General features: G+C 45.0%; 1 protein-coding gene and 1 pseudogene across 1 annotated transcript in view; both read left to right on the forward strand.

Moving 5' to 3' along the window:
• Window positions 1-26,066, forward strand: part of GNAL (G protein subunit alpha L) — a 208,344-nt gene that overhangs the window by 37,808 nt on the left and 144,470 nt on the right. The gene's annotated exons all lie outside the window — the stretch shown is intronic.
• Window positions 22,610-24,337, forward strand: LOC105739672 (annotated as a pseudogene).

The following is a 26,066-nucleotide window of genomic DNA, read 5'->3' on the forward strand; positions in this document are numbered from 1 at the left end:
TACATCACAGTGCAGGAGGTGGAGGTGTAAAGAGGGCACCTCAGGACGCAGCAGGTGAAGGTCCTATCCACAGTAGGAAGAGGTGGGGGAATGTGCCTTGGGGTCAGCATCATAGGGGCTTGAGCCTCGCCGCCGTCTTCACTGGGTGAGCCACCCTGAGTCACTTCTGCAACTTTGTGTCTTAGTTTCCTGGGAGGATCCTTGTGGGATTACATGTGAAGCCTCTGGACACTGATCGCATTTGGCTTCCCTTCCCAGAGGCCCATGGTGTAACAAAGAACCAGCTTAGTTGCTCACCTCACGTAGAGTCCAGTTAAAAACAGTGACTTGTGATACCAAAAAAGTGGGCCAGGCATGGTAGCTCATGCCTATAATCCCAGCACTTTGAGAGGCTGAGGGGGGCAGACAGCTTGATCTCAGGAGTTCCAGACCAGCCTGGGCTACATGGTGAAACACCGTCTGTACAAAAAATACATAAATTAGCCAGGTGCAACTGTAGTCCCAGCTACTTGGGAAGCTGAGGCAAGAGGATTGATTGAAACCAGGAGGTCAAGGCTGCAGAGAGCCAAGATGGTGCCACTGCACTCCAGCCTGGATGACAAAGTGAGATCCTGTGTCAAAAAAAAAAAAAAAGAAAGAAAAAAAAGTGAATTTATTCCAAAGCTAGCTTTGCAGGGGCACAAAGTGTCCTGCCTTTAAATGTGGCACTTCCCCTTTGGAGCAGAAAGCAGGCATTTTTATAAGGTAAGGGAGGAAATGAGCAAGGGCAGGGCCCCCTTGCTATGGGGCAGTTGTTACCTACCAGGCAGTTATCTATGGGGCAATTATCTAACAGGCAGTTGGGTTGGCACCTTCCTGGGCAGAAATAAGTTGTAAAGGTGGCCAAGTGGGCATGCTTTCGACGTGCCCTCCTTAATGGGTGTGAGTTCCAGGGAGACACCCTGGAAGTGAGAGCTCCACTGGGGGCCATGCTTTGGTTGCCATCAACTGGCAGCTCTCCAGGAGATATCCATCTAGGATTTAGATGAACTTGCCCTGTAGGGAACATCTGGTGAAGGGGAGGTGAAAGGTTATATTTGCATTTCTAAAAGGCGAAGCAAAAAGCAGGGAACAGGGGAAATCAGGAGAGGAGAAAAGAAGAGAAAATAGTAAGAAAATAATTAAACTATCTCTTAGAAAAATGAGGGTTATTGGCTACAAGAGAATGTCCTGTCTACGGCTTTCCTAGCGTGAGCTCAGCCTCGCTGCTCAGGAAAACTCCCCAGTCCGACGCTGGTCACGATCCTTGAGCCACAATGTCGCTGGCTCTCCAGGGGGATGGTGTAGCCTCTAGAGCCTCAAGCCATTTTTAGATGGAGGCCTTTCCCCTTTCTGAGGTTTTGCCTCTCATTCCATGTTGGGGCTTTTCTGCTTTGTTTATAAGCCGTGGAGGAGCTGATCGGCCTCGCTCAGGAACTGGGGTTTTTGGAATTGCCTTCCTGGGCTCTCGGCCCTTCCCAGTCCACAGCTCTGACATGCCTTGTCGGTATCCACACACTCCACGGTGACCCGGCAGACTGGCCTTCGTGTTGAATGTCCCTTTAAGAAGAGATCTAAAATGCCCTTTTCCGAGAGTGTTGATACTTGTTTTTAAATGCTGTCACCTTGAAATGAAGTCCAGGTGATGGACACAGTTTCTTAGGTAGAATCCATGTATTCTGTTCTCTTTTTCCCCGCTCGCACCTGTCTCCCATCTGACATAAATGAAGCCTCCAGGCCTGCTGTCCTCCTCCATCCCTCCTCACCCAGCCTACTTCTCCTGGCTGACAGCATCAGCATTCACTCCTTGGCCTTGGCTGGTACCTCAAAGGGATCCTGCCTCCTGGCTGTCTTTTGTCACCCGCACCCCGCTGGTCACCCTGACCTGACAACCATAACTCCTCCTGTAACCACCTAATGGGTTTACCTTGCCTGCTGCCTAGACAGAGCCGATTTATCAAGACAGGAACTGCAATGGAGAAAAAGTGATTCACGCAGAGCCAGCCGTGCAGAAGACCAGAGTTTTATTATTACTCAAATCCGTCAGAGTTTTTAAAGATAATTTGGCGGATAGGGGCCTGGGAAGTGGGGAGTGCTGACTGGTCATTGGAGATGGTATCATAGGGGGTTGAAGTGAGTTTTTCTTGCTGTCTTCTGTTCCTGGGTGGGATGGCAGAACTGGTTGAGGCAGATTACCAGTCAGTGGTGTCAGCTGATCCGTGGAGTGCAGGGTCTGCAAAAATATCTCAAGCACTGAACTTAGGTTCTACAGTAGTGATGTTATCCCCAGGAGCAGTTTGGGGAGGTTCAGACTCTTGGAGCCAGAGACTGCATGACCCCCAGACTGTAATATCTAATCTTGTAGCTAATTTGTTTGTCCTCCAAAGGCCGACTGGTCCCCAGGCAAGAATGAGGTCTCTTCGGGAAAGGGCTATTATCAACTTTGTTTCAGAGTCAAACCATGAACTGAATTCCTTCCCAAAGTTAGTTTGGCCTACACCCAGGAATGAACAAGGACATCTTAAAGGTTAGAACAAGATGGAGTCAGTTAGGTTCAATTTCTTTCACTGTCATCATTTCCTCAGTTATAATTTTTGCAAAGGCGGTTTCACTCCTTCTACCTGGTCTAGGCCCTTTCTTCTCAACCGAGCAGGACTGCCAAGACACCCAAACTGGCTGTCCTGCCTCTAAACTCTGCACTCCATTTATTCCATTCTGCAAGCTGCTGCTGGCTATCACCACAAACAAATCTAAGGAGCAACTCTTACCCACACCAGTATGCCCTGTGCGTCCCCCACAGCCCGACCTTGCTCTGCTCCTTCCTGAACTCGTAAGATGCGCTCACCCTCTGTTCACTTAGTGTATCCCCAACTCAACCTGGAGGCTGATGTCAAGACATGCTTCCTGGTCAGGCGCAATGGCTCACGCCTGTAATCCCAGTACTTTGGGAGGCCAAGGTGGGTGCATCACATGAGGTCAGGAGTTCGAGACCAGCTTGGCCAACGTGGCGAATCCTCGTCTCTACTAAAAGTATGAAAACTAGCCAGGCGTGGTGGCACGCACCTGTAATTCCAGCTACTCAGGAGGCTGAGGCAGGAGAATTGCTGGAACCTGGGAGGCGGAGGTTGCAGTGAGCTGAGATCACGCCACTGCACTCCAGCCAGGGCAACAGAGCATGACTCAGTCTCAAAACAAACAAACAAACAAACAAAAAAATGCATCCTATTTCTGGCCTTTCCTGACCTTCTACTCCCAAAGCATCTTATAGTCACTATATTCTAACATTACCTCCTTGGGGTGGAAGCACTATTTTTGTTTCTGTCTCCAAAAAATATCACAGGGCTTTTATATGACTCATCTTTGTGCCTTTAGTATTTTGCATAAACCTTAACACAAAATAGGAGCTCATTAAACTTCCACAGAAATAAAATATTTCTCCTTTTCCATAAGGCCTGCCTGAAGATATGAAAGTATTTTCTTAAAGCAATTTGTCTGTTTAATGTGGTTTTAATAATGCTTCTCTAAGTTAAGAAACATACATCCTGCTGGCACATTTCACAGAGACTCAGAGAAGGCACTAATGACAAAGGAAGCCACCCTTCAAGCTGGGAATAACAGCAAGGGAACAGTGTGATGACAAAGGACGCACAGAACATGCGGTAGCATAAGGAGGAAGAAAGTGCCCCTATCCACTATAGTCCAAGGAACCGGCACACCTTCACACTCCAGAAGACGGAAGAAGGAAGCGTGTCTTCACATTGTACCATGACAACAAAGGAAGTGCCCTTCGTGTGCTACAAACTGCTTTAACATTGGGTTTGGGCTGGGCGCGGTGGCTCATGCCTGAAATTCCAGCACTTTGGATGGCTGAGGCGGGCAGATCACGAGGTCAAGAGATCAAGACCATCCTGGCCAACATGGTGAAACCCTGTCTTTACTAAAAATACAAAAATTAGCTGGGTGTGGTGGTGCACGCCTGTAGTCTCAGCTACTTGGGAGGCTGAGGCAGGAGAATGGCATGAACCCTGGAGACAGAGGTTGCAGTGAGTTGAGTTCATGCCGCTGCACTGCAGCCTGGGTGACAGAGTGAGACTCCGTCTCAAAAAAAAAAAAAAAAAAAAAATATATATATATATATATATATGTATGGTTTGCTACTGTTCCAGTAACGGATGGGCTACAGCTTCTGCTCCCCTCATCTTCTGCTTACACCAGGACCCCAAACGGAAATGATAAGCCTGAAACTCAAAGGCAGAATGTTGGATGTGGAGGCATTTATTGAGCCAATTGTGTAAGGATATTGTACATCTCTTGTTTTAATCCAGACCCTTTTCCATTGTAAATGATAGAATTCCAACTCAAACAAGTGTAAGGTAGAGAGGAGGAGTTTTTTTGACTCAGGTAATCAGGGTTTTAAAAGCAAAAAGTGGGGAAAGAGAGTAGTCTGATACAAAATTATTTGTCAGGAATTTTCATTCGTTTACAGAAGTAACATTGATTAGTAACTGGCTATACATTTTAACTTACAGAGTGTGGGTTATGGTGTCCAGTGTGGCATTGTTAAGTTAATTTATAGCTATTTGTGGCAACAGAAGGCAGTTTTAAGAGATGAATACAGGCTGGCCTGATGGCTCATGCCTATAACACCAACAATCTGGGATGCTGAGGCAGGAAGATCACTTGAGGCCAGGAGTTCGAGACCAGCCTGGGCAACATAGGCAGACTTTGTCTCTACAAAAAAATCAAAAATTTAGCTGGGTGTGGTGATCTGTGCCTGTGGTCCCAGCTCCTCAGGGGGATCCCTTGAGCCCAGGAGATTGAGGCCACAGTGAGCTATGATCACACCACTCCACTCTAGCCTGGGTGACAGAGCAAGACCCTATCTCTTTAATTAACAACAACAACAAAAGATGAATACATAGCTCAAAATGGTGATGCAGGCAGGGGGTGCGGTGGTGGGGGTAGGGCATGATTATTGTCTCATTTTAATGTCTCTCTGAGCCTGATGATTTAAAAGGACTCACATTCTTCAGGCAAAAGTTATTTACTTTTGGAAGTCCACCTGCTCTCACAGCCAGTGTCACGTAAGCTCTCTCCCCTGTCTTGATTCTGCCCTCTTCTGGCCGCATTTTCACACTTGCTTCCAGGAGCTCCACCTTCACGAAGTCTCAGCAGCACAGTGGAGAGAGGCTCCGGGGGCTCCTTGCAATTCTGAGTTGGACAATTCAGGCGGGAGCTTAGAATTGTTTCTAACAGGTGTTTGCTCTTGTCCCAAACCTCAAAGTTTCTTTTTAAGATAAATCTGTTTAATAGTTTCTAAAATTATTTCTGAACTTCATTTCACCCTCAGTCTGCGCAGACATTGATTCCTTCGCATTGTTCTTTTATTTTCTTACAGTGATGATACAGACAGAAATACAGATACTTGCTACATCTCTGTAAGAAAATGTAATATTCCTGGATTCCTGTCTTAGATGATGAGTTTTATGTTGTGTAATACAAATCAATATTGCAAGCAAAAGACATTTATACATTTTGAAAACAAATTGTTTCCTTGGGAGCCTGCTGATAAAAGACTGACTCCTCTTGGGAGAAATCACTCAAAGCTCTGAGAGTTTAAACACACTGGGATGGGATGGACGGGTTAGTACTGGTTAGTAGATAAAGTCTCCTCAAGAAACATCAGAGCCATTTGGGTGGGGGAGGGATCTCTGGCATCATATTTTTGATTTGCTCTTTGGTCTTTTTTATTGATGATTTGGTATTTGGCTGCAAACGAGATAGTTAACCTACATTTCTGGAATCCTGGAACTGAACATTTAGAATATGAAGACTGTGAGATCGCAGGTTCATAGATGTGTTGGGTACAAGAGAAAGGGGCCATTTTTTTCCTGGGCAGTTAGAAGGAAAACATGCTTCCTGCCTATGGAGCAGTGGCCTGAGCGCTCCTCCGGCCCCACCTGTGTGGCTGTCCATTCTTTTGCCCACTCTGCCTTCCCTAAGCACAGTGAACCAGCTAGAGGATGCTCTCTGCTCACCAATTCCAAAGCTTCCTCGGCTCCCTCTGCCCTTGGAATCCCTCTCCCACACTCCTGAGTAGCCAGATCCTCTCCAAATTTAACGGTCGATTACAAGTGTTACCCCCTCTTTGAAACATTTTCTGACCCTCTGTGTTGGAAGTTCTCTTCCTTAAGTTTCCACTCGTTTTATTATGTACTTCCTTCATAACACTCATTATCTTTTATTGTAGATATTTGTGAGTTTCACTTAAATGCATTAGCAGATTGTATATTCTGTGCGAGTCATATCCATTCTGATTCATTTCTGTATCCTCCACACCACCCAGCAGAATCTGGCATAAAATGCTGTAAACAGGAAAACCAAACCCTGTAAAATATTTTATTAATAAAGAGGTTTATTCTGAGCCAGTGTGGCTGCCCACGGCTGGGAGAAAACACAAACCCAGGAAACCTTGATTAAGTGGCCCCGAGGCAGTCGGGTTACAGCTTGATTTTACACATTACGGAGACTGGAATTGCAGGTAAAATCATAAAGCAACACAAGGAAATTCTACGTTAATTTGGCCCAAAAAGGCGAGACATCTGGAAGCAGGGGCTTACAAGTCATAGGTGGGTTTTAGGGATTCTTTATTTAGTTGGCAGTGGGTTCAAAGAGTTAAGTTTTTCTTTTCTTTTCTTTTCTTTTTTTTTGAGATGGAGTCTCGCTCTTTCGCCCAGGCCAAACTGCAGTGGCGCTATCTCGGCTCACTACAAGCTCTTGCTTCCCAGGTTCACACCATTCTCCTGCCTCAGCCTCCCACTTTTTTTTTTTTTTTTTGAGGCAGAGTATCCCTCTGTCGCCCAAGCTGGAGTGCAGTGGCGTGATCTCAGCTCACTGCAGCCTCCACCTCCCAGTTCAAGCGATTCTTCTGCCTCAGCCTCCTGAGTAGCTGGGATTACAGGTGCCGGCACCATGCCCAGCTAATTTTTGTAGTTTTAGTAGAGATGGGGGTTTCCCCATGTTGGCCACGCTGGTCTTGAACTCCTGACCTCAGGTAATCTGCCTGCCTCGGCCTCCCAAAATGCTGGGATTACAGGTGTGAGCCACCGTACCTGGCCAAGTTAAGTTTTTCTAAAGACTTGCCGAGCACAGTGGCTCACACCTGTAATCCCAGCACTTTGGGAGGCCAACGCAGGTGGATCCCCTGAGGTCAGGAGTTCGAGACCAGCCTGGCCAACATGGTGAAACCCCATCTCTATTAAAAATACAAAAATTAGCCAGGCATGGTGGCATGCACCTGTAGTCCCAGCTACTCAGGAGGCTGAAGCAGGAAAATCGCTCAAACACAGGAGGAGGAGGTTACAGTGACCTGAGATCGCGTCACTGCACCCCAGCCTAGGTAACAGAGTGAGACTCCATCTCAAAAAGGAAAAAAATAAAATAAAATAAAGACTTGAAGTCAGTACAAAGGATGCTTAAGTTAAGGGGGTCAGCTATCTGTCATGTGATACTATACCAGAGTCAAATTGGAAAGTAAGCCATGTCATATCGGGTTAATTAAAAACAAACAAACAAAAACCTTTAGCAAGCTTTCATAGTTTGCAGCATGTGACTTAACCCTTGCCTAGCATGGCCTTAGGTCCTGTTTATAATCTGGTATTTTATTGCCACACAGAATCTATTGTGTTAGACTGATGATCTCTGTTTTAATGTTAATTCCAGTCATTTGTGCCAAAATTCCAAAAAGAATGGGGTATGAGGTGTGTCTGACTTCCCTTACCATCATGGCCATGAATTCAGTTTTTGTTGTTGTTGTTTTTGAGACGGAGTCTCACTCTATTGCCCAAGCTGGAGTGCAGTGGTGTGATCTCAGCTCACTGAAACCTCAGCCTCCTGGGTTCAAGCGATTCTCTTGTCTCAGCCTCCGGAGTAGCTGGGATTACAGGCCCATGCCACTACGCCCAGCTAATTTTTGTATTTTTAGTAGAGATGGGGTTTCTCCATGTTGGCCAGGCTGGTTCTCCAACTCCTGACCTCAGGTGATCCGCCCACCTTGGCCTCCCAAACTGCTGGGATTACAGGCGTGAGCCACCGTGCCCGACCGGGAATTCAGTTTTTAAGGTTTTTCTGGAGTTACCCTTGGCCAAGAAGCTTCATTCAGTCAGTGGGGGGCCTTAGGATTTTATTTTTAGTTTACAATAGGTCGAATATAACCCTTGACAAAACAGAAGAAAGAACGTAGAAATCCCACTACGCAATTGAATTCCAATCCAGAAAGATTGCCATTTGTTCTTTTATTTCCCCAATGCAGAAATAACTCACATATCATGAATTCACACCTCTTAAAATTGTACAATTCAGTGTGTTTAGCATATTCACAAGGTTGTGGAACCATCACCACCGTCCTTGGGAGCCCACTGCTGAAGGACTGGAATATCTAATTCCTGAATGTTTTCATCATCTGCAAAGAAGCCCTGGACCCATTAGCAGTCACTCCCCGTTTCCCCTCCTGCTCTTCCTCCCAACAACCATTAGTCTATTTTCTCTCTTTGTAGATTTGCCTATTCTGGACATCTGACATAAATAATCATATAATATGTGGTCTTTTGTGACTAGCTTCTTTTTCTTAGCATAATGTTTTTATCTATGTGTCACATACATCTCTACTTCATTCCTTTTCGTGGTTGAACAATATTCCATCATATAGGTATACCATATTTTGTCTATTTATCATTGGTGGACATTTGTGTGTTTCTGCTTCTGTGCTTTCATGAATAATGCTGCTATGGACATTTGTGTACAGGTTTTTGTCTAAATATATGCTTTATTTCTCTTGGGTATTACCAGGAATTGGAATTGCTGGGTCATGTGGTAACTGTATGTTCAACTTTTTAAGAAAAAGGTAAACAGTTTTCCAATGTGGCTGCATCATTTTACTTTCCCATCAGCAGTGTATGAAGGGTCCTAATTTTTTCCACATCTCACCGACACTCGTTACTATCTTTTTTATTATAGCCATCCTAGTGGATGTGAGATGTTATTCACTGTGCTTTTGATTTGCAGTTCCCTAATTAATAATGTTGAGCATCATTTCTTATGCAAATTGGTTATTTGTATATCTTCTTTAGAGAAATGTCTGTTCAAATCCTTTGTTCCTGTTTTAATTGGGTTATTCTTTTATTGTTGAGTTGTGGTAGTTCCTTAAATACTCTGGATACTAGAGCCTTTGTTCTCAAGCACACATAACTCTACACTTAGTCTGTCCTCACCTGTGGGTATCTGTTCAAAAAAGAATAGTGTCAAGTTTTGCCCCGATTTTATCATTTCAATTGTGTTGTATGTTAGCAATATTCAATGCTAACAAGTTTTAACTACATGGTTGTAAATATGGATCTTCCCAACATTTACAAATGGAGGAGGGATACACGGAATGTTCAAAAGAAAATGTTAATATGCTTTGAAACATTGTTTTGTCCATGTAAATGTTAAATCAGCAGAACCCAGTAACTGATGAGAAGCACAGTAAGTTAGCTACAGCAATCACATAAGCAGAAGCACAGGGAAATTCACGAAGAGGGAAACAGCAAAAATAGAAAGGCGGGAACACAGGAGTGGGTATAGGGATGCCTATAGTTATGTATTCATGAAATAGGAGCTTTCTGGGCAGTGATTAACTGATTTGTCAAAAATTGCAGACAGCAAGGAAAGAAGAAATAAAACTTGCTTGGAAGGAAGTAGTGTTTTCTGGTCCGCTGTGGACACCTGGACATGTGAAGAGAAGACGCTGATCTGTGCTCAGAGTCGGGTTGTTTCTCGAACGGCCGCCAGGTGGCGCTGTGGCACAGGGGCGCTGGCGAGGGAAAGGCTCCTGCAATGCACCAAGCTGCGCCCGGGCACAGGGAGCCGTGGACTGGGAACTTGGAAGTGTGGGCCTCTCGTGCTGTGTCTGAGGGAAAGCTGTCATGTGTGAAGCTCCTGCTATATAAAAGGGTGAGCTGTTTCCCTCTGCTCACCCTTTGAACTGCTCTGCCTGCTGAATGCTGTACCCAGGTGGCGGAGAGCAGAGGCGAAGATGGGAGGTGAGGCCAGTGAGGCTGGGGGGCTTGCTGGACACAGCCAGTTCTCCAGAGCTGGAGCTAAATGGCAGCAAGGTCCCAGCCTCTCAATGGTGTGTTCTCATTTTCCTCTTTTGGAGGTGTTTTTTCTGTCTTAAAAAACATTCCAAGTCCATCAACGGATGACTGGATAAAGCAAATGTGGTACTTACACACTATGGAATACAATTCAGCTGTAAAAAGTGTAAAATCATGTCTTCTTGACGGTAATTCTCTAAGTGAAATAACTCAGAAACAAAAGTCAAATGCCACATGGTCTCATAAGTGAGAGTGAAACAATGTGTGCACGTGGACACAGGAGTGGAAGAACAGACATTAGAGAGGAAGGGTGTGAGCGAGGGAGGGACGATTACTTACTGGGTACAGTGTACGCTATTCAAGTGATGCCTACATTATGCTCTATATCCATGCAGCAAAACTGCACTTGTATCCCCTATGTCTATCACTGAAAAAAAAAAGAAAAAAGTCCAAGCCCAGAACTTGGGTGTGCGTGTCATTCTGCACATTCCTGGACAGGTCCTGTGTCCGTTCTGCAGAACTGCGCCATCACTTCTCTCCTGGAGGAGGCCGCCAGCCACACCAGAAGGGATGAAGATGTGGGGTGACCTCATCCTTTTTGAAACAGCTCTTAGTTCAGATGAAACCGTCTTTCCAGAGGCTTGGTGGTTTCTCGATGGAGCTGGGGGTTAGGGAAGAGCAATAAGCTTTTCTTTTCTTTTTTTTTTTTTTTTTTGAGACAGAGTCTCACTCTGTCACCAGGCTGGAGTGCAGTGGCGCGATCTCAGCTCACTGCAACCTCCACCTCCCAGTTCAGGCGATTCTCCTGCCTCAGCCTCCCGAGTAGCCAGGACTACAGGCGAGGACCACCACGCCCAGCTAATTTTTGTATTTTTAGTAGAGATGGGGTTTTCACCATGTTGGCCAGGATGGTTTCGATTCCTTGACCTCGTGATCCACCCGCCTCGGCCTCCCAGAGTGCTGGGATTACAGGTGTGACCCACTGCGCCGGGCCTAGATTTTCTTTACAGGACAGGATCAAATCACATAGAATGGATTCAGTGGAGGCAATCATGTCTGGGCTCCGAGGGCTGGAGCATGGCTGTGTGGCTTAAATGACTGTCCTTGGAGAGCAGCAAGTTCTGAGAAATTAGCAATAGCTTGCATTCTAGATAGCATGGGAGTTTCATAGGCTTGCCTAGGACTCTAAAGATCTCATGGCATCGTTCAACAGGTGAGGTTTTAGGTTGCAAAGGGAATACTACCAGACCCTCAGCAGGACCACTGCTGGGGTCATTCTGTAGTTCACTCAGTAAGCATCAATGATCTGATGAGCATGTAGGAAATAGCCTTTGGGGGGATTTATTCTACTGGAAAAACCTGACATTCTCAGAGAACCACAGCAACCAGGCAGGAAGCTAAAGGGCAAATGGCATTTAGACCAGCGTCCCCTATCTGATGCAGGAGTGGTTGAACCAAGTATAGAACTGGTTTGATGGACATGCAGAGAAGTGGGAGGAGAGCATCCTAGATAAAGAGAAAGGCTGGACTCAGGTGGGCACAGGGAAAACGCCAGGCCGACGTGAGGATTGGTGGGCATTTGATAAGGTTTTGTTTATTGTTTTTGTGGGTTTTTTTTTTTTTGAGATGGAGTTTCACTCTTATCACCCAGGTTATAGTGCAATGGCATGATTTTGGCTCACTGCAACCTCCACCTCCCAGGTTCAAGTGATTCTCCTGCCTCAACCTCCCGAGTAGCTGGAACTACAGGCTCGCACCACCACACCCGTCTAATTTTTGTGTTTTTGCTCGCACCACCACACCCGTCTAATTTTTGTGTTTTTGGTAGAGACGGGGTTTCACCATGTTGACCGGGCTGGTCTCGAACTCCTGACCTCAAGTGATCCACCCACCTTGCCCTTCCAAAGTGCTGGGATTACTGGTGTGAGCCACTGCGCCTGACCTGATAAGGTATTGATAAGTCGTATTAATAAGTGAGTTGAGCTCAATGAAGAGAGTGATGATGAGGAATGGATCGTTTAAATAAGAGTAGCTCATTGGTCTCTTTAATTAGAAAAGAATGTGACCAGGTATGAAGCTCACACCTGTAATCCTAGCACTTTAGGAGGCTGAGGCCAGAGAATCACTTGAGTCCAGGAGTTCGCGATCAGCCTGGGGAACATGGCAAAACCTCGCCTCTACTAAAACTATAAAAAAGTTGGCCAGGTGTGGTGGCATGCACCTGTAGTAACAGCTACTTGGGAGGCTGAGTTGAGAGGATTGCTTGAGCGCTAGAGGTGGAGGAGTTTGCAGTGAGCCGAGATTGTGCCACTGCACTCCAGCCTGAGCCACAGAGTGAGAACCTGTCTCAAAAAAAAAAAGAAAGAAAGAGAGAAAGAAAGGAGGGAGGGAGGGAAGGAAGGAAAGGATGGAAGGAAGGAAGGAAGGAAGGAAGGAAGGAAGGAAGGAAGGAAGGAAGGAAGGAAGGAAGAAAGGAAGGGGAAAAAAATGCAGGGTCACAGTAAAAAGTTCAGAGAATGGAAAAGGACAAACAGCAACATAGGAAACGCTCCCTTCCTGGGTCCCAGTTGTTTATCGGACGCCTTGGAGCCCTCCCCCTGTTCATATACAACAATCTATTAACATAGTGATTTGATATGCAGAGTTTACTACTCTCTGTCTTGTACCGCAGCCTACTCTGGGACTTAACGTGCCAGTACATCTCCAAATCTAGTCTATTTTCTTCCCACAGAGGGAGAGACTTCTTTTATTAAAGATACTTCTGGCTGGGCATGGTGGTTCACATGTAATTCCAACACTTTGGGAGGCTGAGGCGGGAAGATTGCTTGAGGCTAAGAGTTCCAGACCAGCCTGAGCAACATAGTGAGACTTCGTGTCTACAAAAAATTTAAAAATTAGCCATGCGTGGTGGCACACACCTGTAGTCTTAGCTACTCAGGAGGCCAAGGTGGGAGGATCACTTGAACCCAAGTGTTAGAGGCTGCAATAAGCTATGATCACACCACTGTGTTCCAGCCTGGGCAACAGAGCAAGACCCTATCTCTATTATTTTTTAAAGATACTTCTTTGTGGTTTTATTTTTTTGTATATAGAAGTATTAGTTTTATTTTAAGTAAGATTTAAAGTATCACATACCTTTAAACTGCATTTGTACAGCAGTTGTTTTGAAAGATTTGTACTTGACTTCTGCAGCCCCTGTTTGCAGAAGGTGCTTGGTGTGTCTGAGAGATTGAGCCTTGCTGTTTAGAAGCTGCTGGTGGTGATGATAACTTCCTCTAGCTCATGAAGAACAACCTTCACAATCATTTTCCCATGTCGACTGCAGGGTGTAAATTCCCCAGTTGCGTTAGAAGAGAAACAGGACAGCTAAATGCTGTGTGATCCTGGGCCAGCCCCTGGAAGAAGGATGGGGAGATTGCTACAAAGGACACTTGGTTCTGTTAGCAGACTTTGTATATGGACAGTTGATTAGTCAATAGGACTGTAGCAACATTTGTAGTTATGTAAGAGAATCTCAGCCTTAGGAAATACATATGGACAAGGGCATACTGGCTCCAGCTTACTTTCAAATGGTTCAGGGGAAAAAAATGTGTAAATACGAATATCAAAACATACAGATAGGGAAAGTATATGACAAAGCAAATGTAGCAAAATGCTAACAATTGAAGTAACCGGGTGAAGAGTATGTGGAACATTTTTATACTATTCTTTCTGTGAGCTTGGAATTATTTCAATTTTTTTAAATTTTGTGGATGCATAGTTGGTGTATCTATTTATGGGTTGCATGAGATATTTTGATACAAGTATCCAATGTGTAACAATCACATGCGGGTAAATGGAGTATTTCAAACTTTAAAAAATACATTTTGTTAAATATTCATCTGAGGACTACTATATATACAATGAGCTTACTGTGCATGTTTTAATCATCTTTGCAGAAGAGAAAATAGCTTGCTTCATTACAATAATGCCTACCAATGCTTTAAATTGTGTATATTGTTTTCTAGTCAAATTCTAAGAATCCTAAGGCATTTTCTCATCTCCCTGTCCCCGACCTTCAAGTCTGATCAGCCCCCAAGGTCTTCCAAGTCTCTCTGAATGTTTCTCTCTTCCACTCTTCTGAATGTCTGTTGCGCTCACCTCTCTGGCTGCACCTCAGGGTCTCTGCAGTGGGTTTCACTGCCCTCCTGCCCACTCTCCCGGTCTCTCCAGTCCACTGGTTCACCTTCCTTCTGAAAGCACAGCCCTTGACAGATCAAAGCCGCCCAGACCTGCCAGTGTGCCGGGGCCACCCACACAGCAGTGCAGGTTTCTATCTGCACAGGGTCATCTGACCAGAGTAGCCATGGGGACTGAAATCCAGATGCCTCTGCTCCCCAAGCCCTGTGCTGGGCACAGGGACATATCAGCCCAGAGGAAGGGAACCATTTGGGTGAGAAATCTGGCAGAAAACAAACGATCCCCTCAAAACAGGTTACTGAAGAGAGCTTGATGAAGGCATTCAGCCTGGCATGGGGGAACGGGGGAAGGACCCTGACCTCCTATCCTCACCCTGCCATTCCCCCTGCACCCACAGGAGCTGGGCCAGGGAACCCAGTGGAGGCTGTCTGCAGAGCCAGCCCCCTGGGCCGGAGAGGGTGGGTCTGCAGGCCAGCAGAACCCCCAGCGTCCAGGCTCTGCTTCACAGAAGGCAGTGGACCTGGGGCTGACAGACCTGCTGGTAGCTCATCACTCAGCAGATGAAAGGCTGACTTGCATTTCCTCTTTTAATATCAAAGCCTCCCACAGACCCTACTTCCAGGCTTTCTCTCTTCTAGCTCCTCTGGCTGCCGGGCTCCCAACGTGATCTTAGCCTGCACCACCCACCCCAAAAGTCCCACTGTTCCAAGCAGGCCCCAAAGGCCTCCCCCAGGGTTTAGGCTCGTGCCCAAGCACAGCCTGGGCCACTGGACCCCTGGCCCTTGGCTTCTGTGTCTTAACTTCTTGTAGCATGCATTGGCCAGGCCAGGTCTGCTGTGGGCAGCAATGTCTCTGCTGGAACACCAAGCTCCCCGAGGGGAGGGCTGTCACCTAAGACGGCCTGACCTCTGTGAGCAGAGCCCAGCATGGCACCTTCATGACCAGCTCACTGCCGAGGCAGACATGCCCCAGCTCCCCGTATCTCAGCTCACTGCAACCTCCACCTCCCGGATTCAAGCAATTCTCCTGCTTCAGCCTGCTGAGTAGCTGGGATTACAGGTGCCCACCACCACACCTAGCTAATTTTTTGTATTTTCACTGGAAATAGGGTTTCACCATGTTGGCCAGGCTGGTCTCGAACTCCTGGCCTCCAGTTATCCACCTGCCTCGGCCTCCCAGAGTGCTGGGATTACAAGCACGAGCCACCACGCCCAGCCAAGCCTTTCCTCTTGAAGCAGTTATTCCCCAGGGAAAAGGAGGAGGCACTCCTTCCAGGCAGAATTGAAAAATTGTGTGGTGTGAGTCCGTGCAGAGCGGGTGAGGATGAGGAGGATGTGCGGGTTGCCAGGCAGGACGGCAGTGACCTGGGGGACTCAACGCCCACAGAACCTCAGTGCTGCAGAGGAGCCCACTGCTCTTTGCCACCTGACGTCATAACATCTTACTGCCTTATTTCATGCAGTCAATGCATCACCGAAGTACACGAGCAGAAACACCATGATGGTGTCTGCTGCCCACTGAATGAGGGCAGGTGAGGACCCAGAGAGTGCCCTGCGCAGCCTAGATCCCTGGGGGCACTTGGTGCTCAGATTCAGGGAAATTCTTACAGAACAGAGCATCTGAGGCTGTTCTCATTATTCAACTTTTCATTTGGAAACAATCCCAAACTTAGAAAAAAGTTGCAAGAATAAGACTTCAAAGGCTTCCTAAATGCCCCTCACCCAGGTTCGCCTCTTGTTCACATTTCCCTGTGTGCCTTCTCATTTGCATACATTCTGTAGATGTGCAGGTGGAGGTGTAGACAGGTGAATCTTTCTCAATCTTCTGAGAGCTTGCTGTGGCCATCATGGCCCTTTACTCCTAAAGGACGTCCGTTGTGTTTCTAGGGGCAGGGTGTTTCCTTAGGTGACCATGGTACAGTTCTCAAAATCACTCGATTGGACATTGAGACAATAAGTGTGTCTGACCTGTCATCATCTGCACAGCAGTTTCATCGGTCGGCCCCTCTATGTGTTCTCCAGCATTTTCCCCTCCAGGATTGGAGGTATTGCACTAGGGTGTCATCGCTCCTTAGCTCTTTATGACGTTGGCATTTGTGAAGAATACAGGTCCCTATCCTTTTATTTTTTTAATTTTAGGTTTGCCCGATGTTTCCTCCTGACTTAAATTCAGTAAATACCTTTCTGGCTAGAACACTGCATACACTCTGTGGTGTCCTTCCCGGGGTCTCACCTGTGGAAACCTGTGATGCCCACACCTCCCACATTGGTGGGGTCAATTGTGATGACCCAACTTGGTGTCCAGTTTCTCCACTGTGTGGTTACTCTTTTTTTTTTTTATTTTGCCACTAATAAGCACCCTATGGGGAGGCACTTTGAGACCATACAGCCCTCTTGCTCCTCATTAAAACCTCCCCCTGCCTTCAGCATCTGCTGCCAGTTCCACCTGACCCATGCTTCCCCACGGTGGTCGAAAAGGATGTGTCCCCTGTCCCAGCCCTCCTTCTGCATTCACTGGCTGCCTTTGGCTAGAGTCCTCCCTTTTCTATTTATTTATTTATTTATTTATTTATTTGTCTGTTGTTGGCAGGGACACCTGACAGGCCTGTAATTTTCAGTGGCTTAGAATTCGTTACAGTACTTAACTGTTTTGGTGCTCACATCATCCCAGATTTGGCCAAATGAGAGCCCCTTCAATCCAGCTCTTGTGTGCTAGTGGTGTGCCCCCAGAATTTTTGGGCACTTCCTTACTTTCCGACGTAACAGTGTTCCAGGTTTAGCTCATAGCTACCCTGCCCTGCCCACTCCACACCCCACACCCCCAGTTAGCTATTTCTCTAAGGATGACCAAGATCTGGGTACTGTCCCTGCTTGCTGTTATTGGAGAGTCTTAACTTCTTGGCATTTCAGCAGACAGAAGTAGGAAATACATGCATGTAGATACACAGGGACAAACATACACTGGCCCACAAATACACTTGCACACACCCATTTGTGGACAGAATCATGAGTGTGTCCATGTATATTTTAGAAATCATGAGCTCATACCAATTCTTGCAATTCCAGTCCATCCCCACAGGCCTCTTTCTTGCGTCTCTTCATTCCATATGTGTGTGTTGCCTCTTCCTTTCTGAAAATCCTGGCTCTCATTCACAACATAACACATTTCTTCATTTGCTCAACCATACAATACAGCTAAATTTGTTTGGGATTCGTGTGCAATGAGGGAATCCCTTTTGAATGTCAATCTCAACTTACCCATAGTTTAAATTCATCAAATGTTGCTACGTAATGACAAATAAAAGCAAACCATGCAACGCAAACATAGACAAAGATGAAGCTCTGTGCCCCTTCTTCTTTGTCAACAGCCCTGCAAGTTTGAGGATGAGCCACTCCAGCTTCTCTGAGAAAGGCTCATAGTTCCTACCTGGGATAAGAAAAGTTTATGTTATGTTTAATTGCATAGACAATTCGATATTCTATTACAAGGAATACTGTTGCTTTAAACTCTGTAACTAAACCAAATTCTAAAAGAAACCAGTTGCTAAGGCAACTGGGCAAAGAGATAATTAATTCATCAGTCATTATATGCAGATTAATCTGCCTAACTGAGTGGGAAAGGAGGTAGGCTTGTTTGATTTTTCCTTTTGGAATTAGTAGAAGAGAGAAGGGTGTAGTTTTTTAAAATCCGTAAGAGGCCTCAGAGTTCATCCGGGAAAGGGTGGAGGCTTTGGAATCCAACAGAACTCTACCCTTTCAGACCCCTGTGAAAGCTGTGGACCAAATTGTGGGCAATATGGTGCATTCTATAATCATCAAATGAGATGCTGAAAATAAAGCACCTTTCAGTGTCTTTTAAAAATGAAGAGTGACTTACAAATATTAGCATAAATTTCTCTAAAAAAAATGAAATGATGTTTTTTATGCACTTGTAGAATTGACCACACAAACTCCTCTGTGCTCCCACTGTAATCATTACAGAACTCAGAAAACTTGACTGCAGGTCCATCCCTCTCAACTAGACTATTAAATTAATGGGATCAGGGACAGTGTCTGATTTATCCTTATAATCTCAAGGCATGGAAGTGTGCTAGATGTATAGTAGGTGTTCAAAGAATGCTTTATGATGAATGAATGAATGAATGAACATGCATTGCTTTAAATGCACCTCAGAGCCTCCATCTGTCCCCCAGGCTCCATGTTGTCACCTGCTGGTGTAACAGTATAATTGCAGTAAATGTGTCTAAGAACAAGGAATTGAAGTCACTCAGCTGTCACCAGGAGACTGTCTCCCATAATTGCTGTGCTGAAAATTCTACATGTGCATTTTGTTCTTTTTTATTTTGGTAAAATATATGCAATATAAAATGTACCATTTAAACCACTGTTAAGAGTACACCGCAGTGGCATTAAGTACATTCGCATCATCGTGCAATCTTCACCACCATCCATCACCAGAAATGTTTCATCCTCCCAAACTGAATCTCTGTACCCGTTAAACACTAACTTCTCATTTCTCCTCTCTTCCCAGCCCCTGGATATCACCATTATACTTTCTGTCTCTACCACATTTTGCTTACCCATTCGCCCATCACATGTACATTTTTGTACAGTTCCCAGTATGCTTTGTTACCCGTGTGTTCCCAGCCAGCAGCTTACCCTGTGCTCAGCTGAATGTCACAGGCCCTCAGTGGGTCTTTGTTGACCGTACTATAGTTCGTTGTTCATGTGTCTGCCCAGCAGAAAAAGTTAGGAAATTCTCAAGGATGTCCGCATGCTGCCTCATGCAGAGGGATAAGATGGATATATATTAGTTCTATTCCTATTGAATGATCGTCATAATTACCACAGTCCACTTACTGGGAGCTTGATGCAGTGAATCAGTTCATCTGATACTCACCACAGCCCCATGAGCGGAGTACTGTTACCCTCACCCATGCACTGAGAAGGACAGAGAATACAAAGAAAGGGACCTCTGCTGGCATTCTTGTTCAGCAACCACTATGCTGCACCCAGTGGAGGGGCTGCCTCTTAAGAAAAGTTTCCGTGCCAAGAACACGAACCCTGTGGCTCATATGCTCACCCGACCTCTGAGACTGAGTTTCATTGTCTGCCAACCTGCCTCCTGGGCGATACCAGTTCCCTTCCCTCTGCCTATCCTTCTGCAGTGCCTTCTAACCTGAAATGTGCGCCTTCTCTCCATGTGGTCTGACTCTACCACTCCTCAACACCGGCCTTGGATGCCGCTCCCATGATGAAGCTTTGCCCGATTCCAAGGACCCTCACACACCCCTCAGCGTCCCTCCCACGCCACCTAGCCCTCGGCTCATACCCATCCTCGAACAGTGCCCTCTGAGTGAGTGGGCTGTGTTAGTCCTATTTGCTGAACTGCACAGAAACTTACGAAATTGGTCTTAGAGTGTTCTTACCCTTTCTGGAGTACATCTCTATGGGTGACAGCCTGTAGGTAGCAATATCCACGTGTTCAACTACTTGAATCTTCCTTTCCTTTTTGTGCGGACACGAAATCGGACTCTACAAACCATCTTCCCTTATGGTATATCCTCACTTGATTTGCTTAAAATGTGAGAACAGTGTGAGGCAGGCAGACAGACAGACATTACTGAATTCCAACACTGGATCAGTGCTAGTTCTAGGATTCATATGGAATCAGGTGTTAGCCTAGGGGCCACATGAGATCAGGTGTTGGTGCTAGGATTTACACAGAATCAGGTGTCAGCACTGGGATTCATGTCACCACGCCTTTGATTTTCCACAGGAGCGCTCACTAATACAAAAAAAAAAAAAAAGAAAAAAAACCCACCACTGTTAGGCATTTAAAATGCAGACCACATTGTTCCTCTGTCTTTTTGCTCCAAATCAAGGGACTTTGTGGAGTCTGACTCACTTTATACAAAAATATGTTTGTGAATATAATTATTTGAAGAGTAGAAAAGTCAGGGTATCTAGAACTGTCTCTAAGTGCTAAAATTATTGTTTATCATAAAATATTCCTTCAGAAAGAAACTGCTCATATATATGGTAGATTTGCTTGAAAAATTTTTACATTTTACTTCATCTGATGTTTGTTAATTAGTAAAGAAAGCACCATCTTTAAAGCTTTTTAGACTGGTTTTGAAACTTCACTTTGGTATTAAAACACATTGGCTAAAAAACATGTGTTTGAATATCTGCTGTAGTCCAAAATGCTGCTAGGCTATTTGAGGTTAAACAGCAAATTGAAACAGATGGGGTTGCTGATTTTCACTGTTCAAATGCAAATTATTGGGCACTTTATTTGATTTCTAGTTTGTAAAATGTGTTTTAAATGCAACTTTGATGTGTGTGGTTTCTCTTAAAATACACCAGTGGTCCCCACACCTGCCCTTGCCTCACAGCCTGACCATATTTTTGAATTGTGAGACCTTGATAGTTCATTCTATTTGCAGGTTCCTCTTGTTATACTTTGTGGGATACGCTTTTGTTTGGTTTTATTTTAACATATTCAATGGACTTTCCACCTTCTAACACAGTAATTAAACTCCTATCTGTACCACTGAGTCCAGTGCTTTAGTGGGAATATTTCAGTTCTGGATTTTTGGACAAGGGGCGAAGTCAGAGACATGTAACCTACTTTTCCTACTGATTCAGTGTTATTTTCGTTTTTAAAGCTGTGAGTTAAAGAAGAATGTGTTATTCTCCTTTACAGATGACACTTCTAAAACCTCCTTAATATTACTTTGGTTATAGGGGTAAGAAAAATAGAAGATAAATTATTTCAATACATTCTAAAACATTTGATCACAGATTATTATGTACAGAAAAGGAAAATGGAAAAATGTTTCCCTGCTTTTCTCTAAAAATTGTTAAAATTTTTATCATGATGTTTTTTAAGTGTATTATAATTAGGTCACAGAATGATCTCTGCTGCTAAAAATGAATGATCATCTACTCAGGTTATTTCCACCAAGATACTAAGGAAAAAAAAGAGAGATAAAACAACAGCAAGTTGTTTAAAATGTCCCGAAGGGACCCCCAGCTGAGGGCTGTGTGCACACGGGTCACTCAGTGGCCACAACTCCAGCACCACCCAGTTGTTTGCAACTCTCGGGCTATAGCTGTCGGCTTCTTGGAGCATTGTTAGTGCATAGAATTTAGTGACCATTCACCTTTCGTAAACTGTTTTGTTCCTCAGAGACAGAGTCTCGCTCTGTCACCCAGGCTGGAGTGCACTGATGCAAACATGACTCACTGCAGCCTCGACCTCCTGCGCTCCAGCAATCCTCCTGCCTCAGCCTTCCAAGTAGCTGGGACTACAGGTGCATGCCACCATGCCCGGCTAACTTTTGTAATTTTTGTAGAATTGGGGTTTCGCCATGTTGCCCAGGCTGGTTTCAAACTCTGGAGCTCAGGCAATCTGCCCCTCCTTGGTCTCCCAAAGTGCTGGGACTACAGGTGTGAGCCACTGTGATGGGCGTTAAAACTGTTGATGTACCTGTTCCAGAAGTCTTAATGCAGTTTTCATCTTTAATAACCTTTAAAGTATAAAGACTACAGAAGACCAGTTATTACATGTTCTAGCTATTGTTTTTTTATTAAAATTTAATGTATCCACCATCTTGTGCTATACATACGTCTAGTCAGTTTTCAAACTTGATCAGCATCTCCTGCTTGGCCTGTTGTGAACTGAAACAGCTGCCTTGAATTTTTTCATCCTTTTCATCCAGTTGTTAATTAAATTTCTGTGGGGGTGGGAGGCTTCTTATAAGGGGAACAAATTTCCTTCTTACTGCTATTGGGGACTTGACCTCAACTAATCAGAGAACAGGTGACTTTTTTTTCAACATTTGCCATCTTCAATCAGAAGGACTGAAAGAGACCAAGTTTTTAAATTATTATTCAAAATTTACAAAACTAAGTATAAAAGAAATTTGAATAATTAAACTTTCAAATGCGCTAAGACTTCTGAGATGCCTTCTGCAGCCCTGGCCCTGGCTGTCCCCTCCAACCTGACCCGCTGGTGCCTAGTCTCTTCCATCACTTTTGAATAAATCACTTAGAGACCATGGCTTCACTGCACCATGTATGACATTTGGGCCCTCTTTGGCAGTGACGACTGCCTTTCTGTTCACACGCATTTCGTTTTGAGAATGCCAATGGACACACCAACTGCTTCTTTGGATTTCACCAGTTGGCAGTGGTTGATCAGCTATTTGGAATGCAGCCAATTTGAGTGAAGAAATATCCATATTTGTAGCCCTGTTACAATAGTGAAAGCTACAACCACAGAAAAAGATGCAACACCATTTTGAATTTGAACACCAGACCAACGTGAGTGGTGAGATAATCGTCATCTTTACGACAAAAGAGGGATTGAGTAAACAGTTTGTATGTTGGATGATGTGTTTGCAATTACTTTGCTAGATACTGCCAATAAGAAAGTGTTCTTGGGCAGAGATACCTAGGGAGTTGAGTTTTGTTTAAAGCCGTAACAGAAGATGGATTTTGGTTGTGTGTTCAGAAGCTGAAGTTCTTGTCCCATTGGAGCACTCCATGACTCCCCTTTTAAAAGTGGAGCCTTTTCCTCTGGGACACTATGGAGTTTTGGATTTAAAGGTAAATGGCAAAGTTGCATCTGTGGAAATGGTTAAATATCATCACTGTAGGCACAACCTCTGCATGCCCTCTGTGACAATGTGGAGAAGCTCTTCTCAGGTTTAGAGACAGAAACTTTGAAGAGCAAGCTTTGGTTCCTTTTTAACAATGATCTTAAGAAGAATTTAAGGCCGGGTGCAGTGGCTCACACCTGTAATCCCAGCACTTTGGGAGGCCAAGGTGGAAGGATCACTTGAGCCCAGGAGTTTAAGACCAGCTTGGGCAACATAGCAAGACCCTGTCTCTACAGAAAATTTAAAAATTTACCTAGGAATGGTGGCACATGCCTGTAGTCCCAGCCACTTGGGAGGCCAAGGCGAGAGGATCCCTCCAGCCCAGGAGGTTGAGGCTACAGTGAACCGTGATTGTGCCACTGCACTCAAGCCTGGCAGCAGAGTGAGACCCTGTCTCTAAAAAGAAGAAAGAAGAAGAAGGAGAGGGATAAAAAGGAGAAGGATAATTTTGACAACAGACAGAAGGATAGGCTCCATTTTATTAGGGGCTTGGACTCTGGCTTGGTTGCTGCCACCCAGGTGAAGCAGCTGAAAGAGATGCAGTAGAAAATACACTCCCCAGACATTTGTGACTGGCATGGAGGGCAGCCCTGATTTATTGGTTGCTGGAAGAGTGGCAGATCATATTGGAAGTGAACATCATGAAACCCTCTTGAACTCTGAGGAAAGCACTCAGGCTCTGGATGAAGTTATATTTTCCTTGGAAACTTAGGACATTACAACAGTTCGCACTTCAGTAGGTAAGTATTTAATTTCAAGTAGATTTGGAAGAACACAGATAGCATGGTGATCTTCTCTGGACAGAGATCAGATGAACTTATGCAGGGTTACATTTATTTTCATGAGGCCGAGGAGAGAGAGGCCTTTGAAGGAGCTCTATTTGTTTGATGTTCTCAGTGCAGATCGGACTGCCCACGCTGCCCACAGCCTTGAACTGAGAGTCTGGTTTCTGCATCATCGATTTTCTTCCTGTTACATGTCTCTGCCACCAGAAATGAGAATTCCAAAGATGAGGTGGAGAAACAGCTCCTGAAAGAGACATTTGAGGACTCCAATCTGATACCCTGAAGAGATTCTCTGGGGAACAAAAGCCTTCAGGGATAGAATAAGAATGCCTGGTTTAAGGTGTTATAGGAATATGTTGAACATCAGGTTGAAGACGCAATGACAGCAAATGTGGGCCAGAAATTTCCCTTCAATATCCTAAAGCCAAAGAAGTCTATTCCTGCCCTTGAGGCTTGAATGCCACTACCCAGGCAGGGTGGGGTGGCTGAGCCAGTACCGCATGCCCACATGGATCGATGCCCGCTCACTGACCCACTACAAGTCAGCTGCCTAAGCCTAGGTGCTCTCTGAGCCAAAGAGCAACAGCCGATGTTCTCGTTGTGAAGGGTAGGGGTACTGGGGATGGATAGGGGGGCAAGGAAAATCAACCACCCAGGCCTACTGGGGTGTGAAAAAAATAAAAGTCTTAAATTTAAAGAAAAAAAAAAGAAAAAGACTTCTGAGACATCCTGTATGTATTAAACTTCAACAAGAGTGAGGAAACAACTGTTTTACTTTTGTGCCTTTCAAATTCTCCATGAAGTGACCAGGACCTTCTCTTCCTGGCTCTGGCGCAGTCAGCCTGGACCCTCTGCCCGCGGCTCCCAGGGCAGCCCTGGGTCCCCGCAGGTGGGTGTGTTGCTGGGGAGCGCAATGCTGCTGCAGCAGTTGCCTAGCAACAGACGCTCACATTGGTAGCCGACGCCACTCTGCTCTCGGTACCCTCCCCACCAGCCCTGCTCCCACTGCTCCAGGTGGCCAGCTGGTACACCTGATGCTGATCCAATGGTTCTAAACACAAATGAGAATCGGTTTCCCAGACCAGACTAGAAAAAGGTCAGGTGATTGGGTTAAAAATTTTTTTAAGGTGTGTTGAATTCCTACCTGAAAATAGGCTAAGATTGGCTTTGCATTTTTCATGAGAAATGTCTCGTCACTGTATAAGGAAAGTGCTTTTATGTTTTAGAGTGTTGGCAGTGTGTTGTGGCACACAATGCAGGTAATAGTGCGAATGTTGCAGCCAGGCTACAAGGGTCCGTGTCCCAGATACTCCTCTTACTCAGCCTCTCAGTCTCTGTAAAATGATGATGACAATAGTTCCCACCTTTTAGGGCAAATACCAAGTAAATTGTTCCATGGAAAGGATTTAACCCAGTGCCAGCAATCACTCCATAACTAGAAGCAGTTTTACAGCACACACATTATCATTATATTATTAATATATTAACTTCCTGGGTATATTTTGGTACGTTTTTCATCACATCTGTTTACCTAATCCTTCTTAAATTTCAAATATAGAATTTATCTTTAACACTGTTGCTAAATCTGAGCAAGTGGAAATCTTTTGCTATATTTTTAGGGAAACTAAATATCAAACTTCCTTAAAAAATGTGACTTCTAGGTTCTAACATAATTCTCCCTTTATAAGTTTTCAAGGGATTTATTTTGTCCCCTGCTCTCCAACATTTTATAGAAATCTTGACATTAAAAAAAGTTGGCAAATCCTTATAAAAATCCCACTACTCTATGCTTTTTTCAAAAAAAAAGCATAGATACATACATTTTCTGGCCAGGCGCAGTGGCTCAGGTCTATAATCCCAGCTCTTTGGGAGGCCGAGGTGGTTGGATCACTTGAGGTCAGGAGTTCGAGACCAGCCTGGCCAACATGGTGAAACCCTGTCTCTACTAAAAATACAAAAAATTAGCTGGGTGTGATGGCAGGTGCCTATAATCCCAGCTACTTGGGAGGCTGAGGCATGAGAAGCCCTTGAAGCTGGGAGGCAGAGGTTGCAGTGAGCTGAGATCATGCCATGGCACTCCAGCCTGGGTAACAGAGCCAGACTCTGTCTCAAAAAAAAAAAAAAACTTACCTTCTGACTGCCCCACTAGTCATAGCGCATGCTGGGTTGATATTGCCACGTGGGAATATATGTGTTTACACACTCACAAGACGTGAGCTGTGGAAACTGTGCTAAACAGTCTCCTTCCACAAAACTTCAACTTTTAACCTAGCTCAGAATGGA

The sequence above is a fragment of the Nomascus leucogenys genome, chromosome 4 (assembly GCF_006542625.1).
Source record: "Nomascus leucogenys isolate Asia chromosome 4, Asia_NLE_v1, whole genome shotgun sequence".
Lineage (NCBI taxonomy): Eukaryota > Metazoa > Chordata > Mammalia > Primates > Hylobatidae > Nomascus > Nomascus leucogenys.